Source organism: Rhinatrema bivittatum, chromosome 5 (assembly GCF_901001135.1).
Source record: "Rhinatrema bivittatum chromosome 5, aRhiBiv1.1, whole genome shotgun sequence".
NCBI lineage: Eukaryota > Metazoa > Chordata > Amphibia > Gymnophiona > Rhinatrematidae > Rhinatrema > Rhinatrema bivittatum.
Genome location: NC_042619.1, coordinates 138,657,032 through 138,669,712, shown reverse-complemented (window position 1 = coordinate 138,669,712; position 12,681 = coordinate 138,657,032).

Below are 12,681 nucleotides of genomic sequence, written 5' to 3'. Positions count from 1 at the left end.
AATTAATTGTAATGGAATTTGTGTTTAAAAATGTTTCTTTACTATAACAGTGAATGAATCATTGTGTCTGATCTCATTCTTGTTTTTAAAATTCTAACTGTTCTCTGAATTTTGATTTGTCTTGTACAGAACCACACCCAGGCAGGGACGAGGCGGGGCTTCCTGGGCCTAGTGGGAGGCAGAGCTGTCACCAGAGGAGGACGGAGGCAGCAACAAGTAGTGGTCTAGGTAGGAAATAATATATCTCTTGGCACGGCCAGTAAAGTAGTATATATTATCTGAGGCTGAAAAACAAAATCTTTTTTTTTTTATATCAATCAGTTTTAGTGGCTGGGGATTGGGAATGGGGGGAAGTGTGTATTTATTTATTTGTATATATTAAATGACACTGAGTGGCTATGATAGTAAACTAAAGAATTGAAGGTGAAAAAAAAGAAGAGGTTTGTAGTGTATCTCCTACCATCATATTCTGTGTAACCTGAGATTGACTATTATTTCTCCTTCCAATCCTTCAAATTATGTATTCTCTCTAATCTATGTTGATAGATTTGATATCCCTCCACTCTCCCCCTCACTCCTTCTCCCCTGCAATGGACTCCTCATTTTTCTATAATCCTCAAGGTCAATAAACTAAATAAGGGGTAGATTATTTTATAAACTTGCTCGCACGCATCCAGTATTTGCTTTTTTATTTGTCATATCTGACTATGTGTAATGTATGTATAATGTATAGTTCTGTGTCTCATGTTGAATTATTATTTTTTTTTAATTTCTTTACAGGCCAAGATAAAGCTGCCAGCAGCCAGCGGCCCACCACTGCAACCAGCACCACCACCAGTGCCAGCGCCAGTGCCAGCACCAGCACCAGCACTGCCGTACTTCCTCCAGGATCTCCTCCAACCTGTAAGTGCTGCTGTGCACAATATTCAAAGTTGGAGGAGATCCTGCAGGAAGTACGGCAGTTCAAGGCGAAATATGATGCCGACTACATGATGTTGCAGCAGAAGGTCGAAGAGGTGCAGGCCAGTGTCTGCACTGTGGAGAGGAGGTTGTTAGCCCTGGAGGAGGCCCCTCAGGAGCAGAGGGAAATGGCTTCTCCTCCTCATGAGATGCCTCATGAGGAGGAGGTGCCAGTTCCCTCTGCTTCAGAGCAGGTTTCTCCAGTGGCGGCACCCTCCTCTCCACATGAGCCTGACCCTGCTGCAACATCATGAAGTCAAGGCATCATATTTCGCCTTGACCTGGGCTGCTGGGCTGGTTTTTTTTTATTTTAATTTTTTTTTTTTGACAAAAATGTTTGTCTATTGTTAATGTCTAATAGTTAAATATATGTTAAAAAAAATAAATGTTTTAACATTGTGCAAAATGTCTGTTTGTTCTTTTTTATATATTATTTTATTAGTCATTTAACTAATAATAATTATTCAAAAATAATATAGTATGGTACTACTAAATTACAAAGAGCAGACATGTACGGATGTATGTCTATTATAATCCAACATATTTCATTGTTTTAGTAGTAACTAAGTTAGTCATACACTTCCATACAACATTCAGTCTGGCTGAATTAGCACAAGTTGTATACTTGTGAGCAGTAGCGCCAACGTCAAGGCTTCAACCGTGGCTACTGACCATTCACACATCTTTCAACCTGGCCAATACAATATTGTGCACTGTGTGCAGTGTGTGCAGCACTCAAGCTACTGCAATGACTCACACGTCAATGCCAAAAATTGCTCCATGACCAAGACAGCCATTTGAAGCAAAAACTTTAATGCTTGTGATACTAAAGTAGGAGTAAGGACTAGGAGAAAGCAGACTCATGAACAAAAAATCCTTCAGAAATGTACAACTTCTGGGTGCTCAGTTTTCTCTTTTTATTACACTCAAGGGTGTTTGTAAATATTTGGTTAATCAATATATTGTTACAGTAGTGGATATAACAGTAACAGTTTATATCCAACTAGTAGCTAGTAGTAGTAGCTACTAGTTGGATATAAACTGGATATCCAAGTAGTAGCTAGTAGTAGTAGCTAGCTAGTAGCTAGCTACTACTAGTACAACCACTAGCTACTTAGTTAGAGTATCAACCTCTCTGTGCACTGTAAGTGCAATTTTATATTGTATTGGCCTGAAATTCTTTCATACTTCATTCACACAATCATGCTGTCGGAGATGGACGCTGAGGCAGAAGAACCCAGCGAGGACTTGCCTGCCTCAGAGGTGGACACTGGGGGAAAGGAGCCTGGGAGTGAGAAGCCTGTGTTGGAGACGCAGCAGGACAGAGTGTTCATGTCTTGTGACTCCCAGACTGGCTTCTCCTGTGGGCCACAAGAGGCAGCAGCGGCAGTGTTGTGGCCGCTGCTGCCTCTTGTGGCCGGGCACCCCAGCAAGCGATGCGGGGAGCACAGCTGCATAGAGCCAAGCCTCTCTTCCACCCCTTGACCTTGGATCTCGGCCCTCGACAAGAGGCTCACTCCTCCCAGTCACAGGGAAAGTTCGGATACCCAAGCTGTGGAAAGTTCGTTTTGATAAAAACCAATTGCTCGACTAAGTCTGGAGACAAACGTGCACGGTGTGGACTCACTATGTTCCCTGTCATTGAAAATACTCTTTCACTTTGCACACTTGTTGGCGGGCAGGAAAGAAAGTGCTGTGCTAGTATTGCAAGATCAGGCCACATTGAAGCTTTCTGTGCCCAATATCTCAAGGGATCTGAGTCCATGCTCTGAATTGGCTCAGACAGAAAACTCTTAACATGCAGTTCTGAAACATTCTCCTGCAGGTAGGACTCAGTAGTAGTAACTCTTCTGCCAACAGCTGATGCGATTGCTTGTGACATGGCAGGCAGTTCATTAAATGTGGAATGACTCATATTTTGATGTGTTATGGAAGGGGTAGGGGAGCAGCTGATCATACTAGTACTTGAGCAGGATGGAGTTGGAGACTGAGAGGATAATACTAATTCTTTTTCATCGTTACCAGTGGAACAGACCCTGTTAGACATTATGTTTTCAACCATTTTAATCAACTTTTTTTTTCCACTGTGTAAGAGCATTGTTCTTGAGAGCAATACTGCCTTTCACACGTGGGTCACACATCATGGCTAACATATAGCAATCCCTTTGCATGAGAGGTTTCAATCTTTTTTCAACTTGCTCTTTTAAGCATTTAACAAGCATTAACACTTCCTTAGAGAAATCTGGATGATGCAGAAATTCCTGTAATACCTCCTCCAGATAGTTTATTACAGGGATGACACCACCCAAAGTGGCATTAGCTGAACTCAATGCATCAGTATATACTTTGAAAGGCTTGAGGACATGCACCATGTGTGCAATGTTTGTCCAGTCCTGACATCCAAGAGGATTTTCCAATCCAATTTCAGTTGCCATTGCCAAATCATGAAGAGGTGTCTGCTGTTCAGACAACCTCTCCAACATAAGATAGGTGGAATTCCATCTGGTAGGCACATCCTGAAGAAGGTTGTGCAAAGGTGCGCCAACTGCTATTTGCCTCTTTCTGAGTTGCTTCCCACTTTTTACACTACGATTGAAATGCCCAGCTATTTTGCGACACTTTTCAATCAACCGCTTCAGGAGTTGACTACTACAACTAGTAGTAGTACCACCTTCCTTGCCACTAAGCCCCAAAGCATCCCTCATTATCAGATGCAGGGTATGTGCAAAGCATCGGATGCCGCTGAATCTGCCATCAGCCAGAGCCTTAATAATATTGGAACCATTGTCAGTAATGAAAAATCCATTTAAGCATTCCATATCACTGCTTCTAAGGAGCCCATTCCATTTTTCCATCATCCCCTGAATTGCGTGTAAGATATTTTCTGAAGTATGTCTCTTGTCTAGCACTTGAGCATGCAGTAAAGCCCAATGGTATCCTGGCGAAACCTTTTTGGAGCTGCTGCCACTGCCACTGCCAATGCTGCTAGTGCTTACAGGTATTAATGCCTCATCCAGCTGCCACCAATGTGCTGTTAGAGACAAATATGCATGCATTGCATTCATACTAGTCCAAACATCAGTGGTGAGATGGATGCTCCTCCCCTTTGCCCTTGCCATCATAATCTGCATTTCAGCACGACATTTTCTGTATAGGGAAGGAAGCACCTGACGGCTAAATGTACTTCTTGAAGGAAGTTTGTAGTAAGGGGCGAAATAATGGAGCATCCGCTTAAATCCCTCATTTTCTACAATCTGCAGTGGCTGATCATCCAAAGCAATCATTAGAGCAATATGTCGTGTACCCACTTTAGACATTGCCTGCTTCCTGCTCTGTGACATTGCAGAAGAACACCACCCCATCTGCTCCATGGTAGCTTGCCGCTGCTGCTGGGGATGAGGAAGAGGAGACTGCTGCTTCTGCAGATGCACACAATCTGTATCTTCTTTAGTACTACTACTTTCCTTCTGTGGCTGCTTCCCTGTTGCTTTACTTGAAGCCTGGGCAAGCACGGTGGGACCAGCTTCTTCTGCAAGCAACAGTGCTCTATGTTCTCTTTCAAGGTGATATTTCATGTTGCTGTTAGTAAGATGTCCAATAATTCTTCCACGGCTCACCATCTTTTTACAATGGATACATTGTCCAAATCTCTGGTCAGCCACAACATGATAATGATTCCAAATCTTTGATGTCCTTGTACTGTTCCTTACTCTAGGCTGGATACTTGTCATTTTCATACTAGTAGTAGAAATAGTAGTAGTAGTAGTAGTAGTCACACGTGGATGTTCAAATGGTGTAGGGGACAGGGTACCAGCAATACTGCTGGCACTGGCAGTAGTTGTTTGTTTTGCAATCTGACTAACATTGTCATTGCTTCTGTTCTCCTCCTCCTCCTTCTCCTCTGAATGTTTACTAGCCAAAAACTCCTGATCATCATCCTCCTCCTCCTCCTCCTCCTCCTCCTCCTCAATATCTGATTCTTCATCATCATCAAATATTTTCTGTATCACCATTCTTTCATCTAATCTTTTCACCTTTCCCTCAAATTCTGCTCGTTCCTTCCCTTGCAACAAGTTTCCTTGCACTTCTACATCCTCTTTCTTCTCAAAAAATCGCAGTTTTTTCCTAGGGACTGGCAGACAGCTCTTTCCAGTAGCACTATCACTAGCAACACGTTTTTTTCCAGAGGTTACTGGTAGGGGCATTATGATCCTGTGGTCAAAGAAATATATAATAAATATAGTACATTAAACAAGTTAATAAATTAGTTTGGTATTCATATTTAAAACTTTATTGAGCTAATAGCATTAGCTAGCTAGCTAGCTATTGCTTGCTAAGGCTACCCCCAGACCACAGGACAAAGAAGGATATAGTGATTATTTTTTATTAGTCAGTGAGTGACACTGACAATTGATAATTTGATATAGTATACTTACTAATATATTATATTGCAATTTATACCATGCATTGGCCAGAGCATCAAACTGCAGCAGACTGAGACTGAAACTAGGCTGCAATACTTCAGTTCACTCATTACATTAGCCTCCTGGCAGGACTGGCTAGGCTTTTCTGTTAATACTACATGCAAGCCAAGCATTGAGGTTAGAGATGTCCTATTCTTATTTTTTCATATCCTTTTCAGGCCTATTCTGTTCTTTGGACTAAAATAACTTCTCCCTCCCACTTCAAGTCTTACCCACAAATCTCACACACAGGAGCAGAAGCCTTAAGCCAAGCACAAGAAACATAATATAGGATATTGGACAGACTATTGGCCAATTATAGGTTTAGTAGTAGAATTGATTTGATAGTAGTGACTCACTGGCTTTAATAGCTAGCCATAGCCAGTGACACTAGGCTAATAGCCAAGCTAGCTATTAGCCTAGTGTCACTGGCTATGGCTAGCTAGCTATAAACACTATTAGTGATAAATCTAGTAGATTACACATACATCTATATAATATTGATAAATATAATATTATATAATTTTATATATTTATAAATCTATTAAAACTCTACTGCTACAATGTTCAGAAAGCAGTCAAAGCACCTACCTTGTCCTTTATAAGCAAGCACTGCTGCTGGACTGGAGTGCTGGTGCCTGCCTATGCCTAGGCTAGGAATGCTGCGAACGAAGAGCTCACTCAAGAAACAGAAAAAAAGAGTAGAGCTCAGCTCAGCTCACTGGTTGTGGCTATTGGCTATTTGGCTAGTGGTACTTGGCTGCTAGCAGTAGCTATATGCTACTGTGGCTAGTGGCAATGGCTACTGGCTGGCTGGCTAGTATCATAGGCTGATACTAGTATCAGCTAGCTAAGCCAGCTAGCAGCTACCCCTTATTAATAACAATAAAGGCTGTATAATATTAGCTATCAATCAACAGCTGCAGCTAGCTATAATGACTGATTGACTGATGTTTTCTCCTCAAACCCACAAAACAAAAGCAACACATAAGCAGAGCACCCCTTATTATATAGCTATTATAGCTACCTATTGACTAAAAGTAGGAGGGAAAATAAACCTATTAATTTAAGTGGCCAATTCAAAAATGATGCAAATGAATATTATGCATAATATATCAAACAAATTCTAGTCACATGATTGATGACCTAATCACAATATCCACAGACACACTACTACAGTAGGATTAGAACTTCAAGCTAATAGCTCTATCCCCCATTCCCATTCCCCATCCCCCATATAAAACAATCTGTAAAAAACAGCACCTTGGCTGTTGGTAACCTTGGTAATGAATAAAAAACAAGAAGACACCCAATAGGAATACATAGTCAACCTTCAATTTAAAAAAAAGTGTCAATTTAGTATCAATTTACGTTAGTGCGCACTAACATATATCACCGCGCACTGCCATGTACCGAGCGCGCACTAATAATCCGTTAGTGCGCAGTATGGTGAGGCGCCATGTACTGCGCACTACGTCCAGCGACTGCGCGCTAACGGATAGTCCATGCGCACTAACATCCGTTAGTGCGCAGTAATAAAAAACCGACTTTAACCCGAAAATTCGTGGAATTTTGATTCTTTTTCCCAACTTCCCCAACAATGACGATTTAGACAATGTCGTTGGCATTGACTAATCGTGAAAAACGATTGCACATCTCTAATCATCTCTGGAAAAACGTTAAAGTAGCACTACCAGGCACAAGCAGGCACTCACTAAAGTAGGCACTAACAGTACAGTAGAGTGGCAGGCTTTTGAAGAGTGTGTGCGCCTGTGTGCAATGCAGTCTCTGCTTCTTTGTGGGTAACAGTCTCCACACTGGTGTGTGTGTGTGTGTGTGTGTGTGTCTGTGAAAGAGAGCAGTAAGAAGCATATACATAATAACACTACTTGTAAAGAAACAAACCCCTTTCCCCAGGCAGTGCCACTGCTGTACCCCTCTCACTGTACCTTAAGGTGTTTATCTCACTTCTGCGTCTGCATTACCTTTCTCACTGCTCCGTGGTATGTTCATGAAGCTGTTGCTGCTGTTTTGTTTCTCTTTAGGTACCTTGTTTGCATATGTCAGTCATTTATTGCTAATAACATTTTTATGTATGTTTTCTGGTACCCTGCTCTGGACTTGTCTGGAGAAGAAGGCAAGAAATACTACTAAATAAAAAAGCAAACAAACAAATAATTTTGGTGCCCTTTTTTGCACATACCCCAACTTGCTCCTCTCTAGGTGCCCTAGGGTGTCATACCACCTTTATTGGTGCCCTTTTCCCCTCATTTGGGGCTTTGAGTTATTCTTGCCATTGTGGTCCCATGGTCCTTTGAGGTCTTCAAGCCATGTTTGTGCTGCTTTCATCCTCTGTCAGTGCCTTGGGGTACTTCCTGACACTTTTGGTGCTTTGTCTTCTACTCATGCCACCCTCAGTGCTGCTTTGCATCTCTTGTAGTGCCTTGGAGTTTTCATTCCACTCTTCTTGGTGCCTGTCACCCTACTTTTTGAGCCTTGTCTATTCTTGTCACTCTCGATGCTGCTTTCCTCCTCTCCTAGTGCTTTGGTGTTTGCCTGCCTCTGTTTGGGTTACTATTCCTCATTATGATGCCTTGGGCAATTCATGCCACTTTTGGTGCCAGTTTCACACAGTCTTAGTGTCTTGGAATGGTCTTCCCTCTTCTGATGCTGTCTTACTGCAAGTTTCAATTCAACTGATTAGAAAACTCCAGTTTTTGAGCCCAAAATAAGATGCAGTGCTTCCTCATTGAAATTAATGGGAAAGGAATGAATGAATGACACAAATAAACATATATTTTTGTTATATGAAATGAACAAAATAAATTAATGAACTACAACATATTTTTCTGTGTACATTCCATAGTATCTACTGTAAAATTATACATGGGTAATTGTCTTTAAATCTATGCAGACAGTTGCAAACTTAATCTCACGTATGTATGCATTTTTTTGTTTGTTACAAAACTCTGCAGCTAGAATTCTTACAAATACGAATAAAAGAGATCACATCACCGCCATTCTCAAACTCCTCCATTGGCTTCCAATTAAGCAAAGGATTCTTTATAAAGTGCTCACAGTAATTCACAAATCAATTCACAATATATCCCACCTTCAGTTAAGCACCCAACTACGTCATCACTCTTCAGCTAGACCCATCAGAGGAGCTTACAAAGGCACTCTACATGTTCCCTTAACAAAATCCTCGCTCCAGAAACGTACCATATCTACTGCTGGCCCCATTCAATGGAACGCGCTCCCGCCAGATATCCGTCTAGAGATCTGCCACTCCACATTCAAAAAGAAACTTAAAACCTGGCTCTTTAAACAAGCCTTTACAGGACCATAAGCACTTTTCCCCCCTACAACCAGCAAGAGTTCCTCATCATATCATTCTCCAGGATCTACTTGACTCTGTATCCATTCTCTTGCTGCAGGTCTTACATGACATCTACTGTTTTGCTTTTATGTTTTTGTTTTTATTTATACTGCTCTATGAGATTTGTTAGCCAATTTGTTTACATTACAATGTTTATTTTGATCTAGTTTACCCTTTTCCAAGTTCCACAACCTTGATCTATGTAATGCCTATTGGCAAAAAATTATGTTCAGTTTCAATGTAAACCGATGTGATTTGTATTTCATACAGGAACACCGGTATATAAAAATCTAAAAATAAATAAATAAAATAAATAAATAAGTAGGGAGCTTGTTTGGATAGGCTGCTAAGATAATTGTATAGTAAGTATAAACAATCAATGTTACTTTTTAACAAACAAGTTTCATTATTTCTTTAGGTCATCATGTTATTGTTTCTTCAAAAGCCTCCAGAAAATACTTGAAATGGGATTTCTGGCAAATTTTTCCTGAGACTTTTTTCAAATTCCTTTACAATGGAGTCAGAAAGTGCAGCATGGACCAGTTTCCACAGTTTTCATTGGGAGGAAAAGACAATTTTTAAAGCATTTTTCCTCCTAAAGAAAAATAATGGGAGACAAGTGGGCAAAATGAGACAGCTTTACTCCCACTCTGACCTGGACTACATCTATCTGAGGAAGAGGCTTTAATGTTAAAACCCCAATAAAGACAATTATTTAAAAAAAAACAAAAAACCCATGTATTTGGTGGGTGAATCACTACCTGTGGAGAGAAGAGATGGGGTAGAACCCCCATAATGGAAAATATCGATGGGTTTCACCTTCTGTGCATTTTAAATATCATTTTGAGAGTTTTAAAACATATTGAATAGCAGCTCTATTTCTCCATTTAGAAGATACCGTATTTAGGTAAAAATGCACAATTTGGTTGCTGTTCACCTCCTAGAGGCCCAAACTGCCAGGGACAAATCAATCCAATTAATTAAACTGCAAATATATTTGCATAGTACTTGCTTCAAGTCAGCACGTTTTGTGCTATTGATGGGCTTCTCCCTTTATGTAAGCAGCAGACAGCTTGCATTATTAAGTGGTATTGTTTCATTGCTGTCAAGGTAGAGCTGGTTCATGCTGCAATTCAGATTGTGTCTTTTTCTTGATTCAGACTTACAGCATGTGTAAAATGACTTAAGCTCTACAGAGAGAAAAATGGTAGAAAATAAGGGGCATTTCAGCATCATTAAGCAGACACTGCAGAAAAGTTATTGCTGGCTAAGTGGCCATTACATAGGAATTTTTGGAACAGTTTTAAACATTGGGTGAGCACTTCTGTAAAATTAATATTTATTTGTGCTCTGGCAGGAGTAGGGAATGAAAGTGAAAAGGAGAAATATTAGCAATGGCATCTTAATTTTCTTGTACAGTGACTGAGCTATAACTTTGTATTTTGCACTAATCAGTAGAATTATAGCATGCCTTGTTCTTTAAAACTGAAAAATTATTAGAGCACAAGTTGCTATTCCATTAAACTAAATATCATTTAGTGGTTTTATATTACATTCTATCTAATACATGAGCACTTTTATTGCAGAAGGCATTTATAATGGATTCTTTTCTATATATATCCATTATAGGAAAAGATTCAGATCATGGGTTTCCAAGTCTATCCTCAGGGACCCACAACTGGTCTGGTTCTTGAGATATCTACAATGAATATGCATGAGATGTATTTGCATGCACTATCAGCTTCATATGCAAATATGCCTCATGCATATTCACTGCAGATATCCTGAAAACCTGATGGCCAGTGTTCCTCAAGGATAGGTTTAGGAACCACTGATTTACATCAACTATGCTTTTTATATAAAAATCCAAACATACCAGTTTCAATTTGTTATTAAACATGAATCAGTCTCAAGCAAATCTTACTCACTTAGATTAATTGGATTGCATTGTTTTTGAGGCCATCAAAATGAATGGATTGCACTGTTTTTGAGATCATCAGAATGATCATACCTCCCGTGCTGACGCTCTCCGTGGCTCCGCTCCTGGGGACGCTCTCTCTCACTCTCTCTGCACTCCTCCTTACCCAGCTTGCATCCCCGTGCCTTGGGGAGTGCCCAGCTCCTCACCACTAGGGGGGACCTATTCTGGCAATTGTATCCACATCCCTCTCTCTACTCTCTGGGCTGTGTCTCCTATTGCTGCTGACCTCGCCTCCCGATGGTGAGGCCCAGTGGGGCTCCTCCCCGTGGGCGGAACCATCTCTTTCCTTCGACCAAGGGTTCACTAACCCACAAGTTCTAACAATAGTGTAGCTGGGTTTAAAAAAGGTTTGGATAAATTCCTGGAGAAGTTCACAAACTTAGGTTTGTGACTTGGGGAATAGTCACTGCTGTTACTGGCATTAGTAGCATGGGATCTATTACATATATATAACCTGGATTGGCCTCTGTTGGAGACAGGATGCTGGGCTTGATGGACTCTCGGTCTGACCCAGCATGGCAATTTCTATGTTCTTATATGAAAAGAACTATTTATTTATGCCATGTATAATTATGAATTCAACAGTCAATCAAATGTCTTTATTGTATTATAACAGAGATAGTCTTATATTCTAACAGGATCTTAATGTGTTTTTAATATATTTTGCCAGTAATTATCTTCTACAAATAATATGTTAATGGAGATGTGTGAGACACATTTCTAGATATGCTCACATTTTTGCTATTAGACCTTCTCTTCTTTTGTTATTGACTTTACTAAGTTCATAAGCCCTTCAGGGTGAAGACCCTCTTTGTACCTGTTAGCTTTTCCATTTTTGCTTTGTTCATTTGTAAAGCCCTCTCTAAAACTACATATCTACAGTGCTCTGTGCATTGATGGCACTTCATCAAATAATGGTAACAAGAATAATTGTAATTTGTATCCAAAATGTTGGCAGATATTTGCACAGCTTTATATAAGTATATTTCAAATAAGAGCAATGTGTCTCTTTTTTGGATAGCTGGAAAAGTCAAGAAATTGTAATTTAAACCCAGATTCTTAATTCATTTCAAGGTTTTCAGATGTGGTCACAGGGAAGCTCATAACAGTTATTCATCAAGTGAGCAATTTGGACTGAATCTCACAATTTGGACTGAATCTCATCCACTTATGGAGCAGGTAGCCACATCTTTCCTGCCCCGTTCTTATATGTTTGAAGATTGTCCAAATTTCCTGGGTGAAGTAAAAGCCAGGAATTTCCTTACATGGGTCTGCTACTAAATTTAATATTCTGAGCAAATAATCAAATAGGAAAATTAGGTTCTTACCTGATAATTTTCATTCCTGTAGTACCAAGGATCAGTCCAGACGCCCGCCCAGTAATGGTGTTTCAGGAGAGTCCTCTCGTAACAGTATCTTTTCCACTCTTTCAGGTATCGATAACTTGATACGGTAAGTGATTATTCATTTTGTTGCCTTTTGGCTTTGTTTGCTTGGTTGGCTCAGTAGTGTTTTGAGCGATGTTAATGCTTACTTTTGCAGAGTTTTACTACTTGATCTAGCCAGTGGCCATAGTTAATTTTTGGCGGAAGGATGATCCATTTCTTCTGCTTTGATATCAATTATACTGAAGGATGGCAGGTGACACACCAGTATATCTAGGGGGTGCTTTCAGTTTTCTCTCTGACTCCATCTGCTGAAGGGGAGGCATAACCCAGCAGTCTGGACTGATCCTGGTACGTACAGGGAATAACATTTATCTCAACTATTTGTGTGTTTGGTAAGTGTGCGGTTTTCAAATTCAAATAGACATGCACATGCACTAATCAAAAGACACTTAAGTGCAAATTTTCAAAGCTCAGCATGTGCACAAATCGGGGGATACATGCATGGCCGGG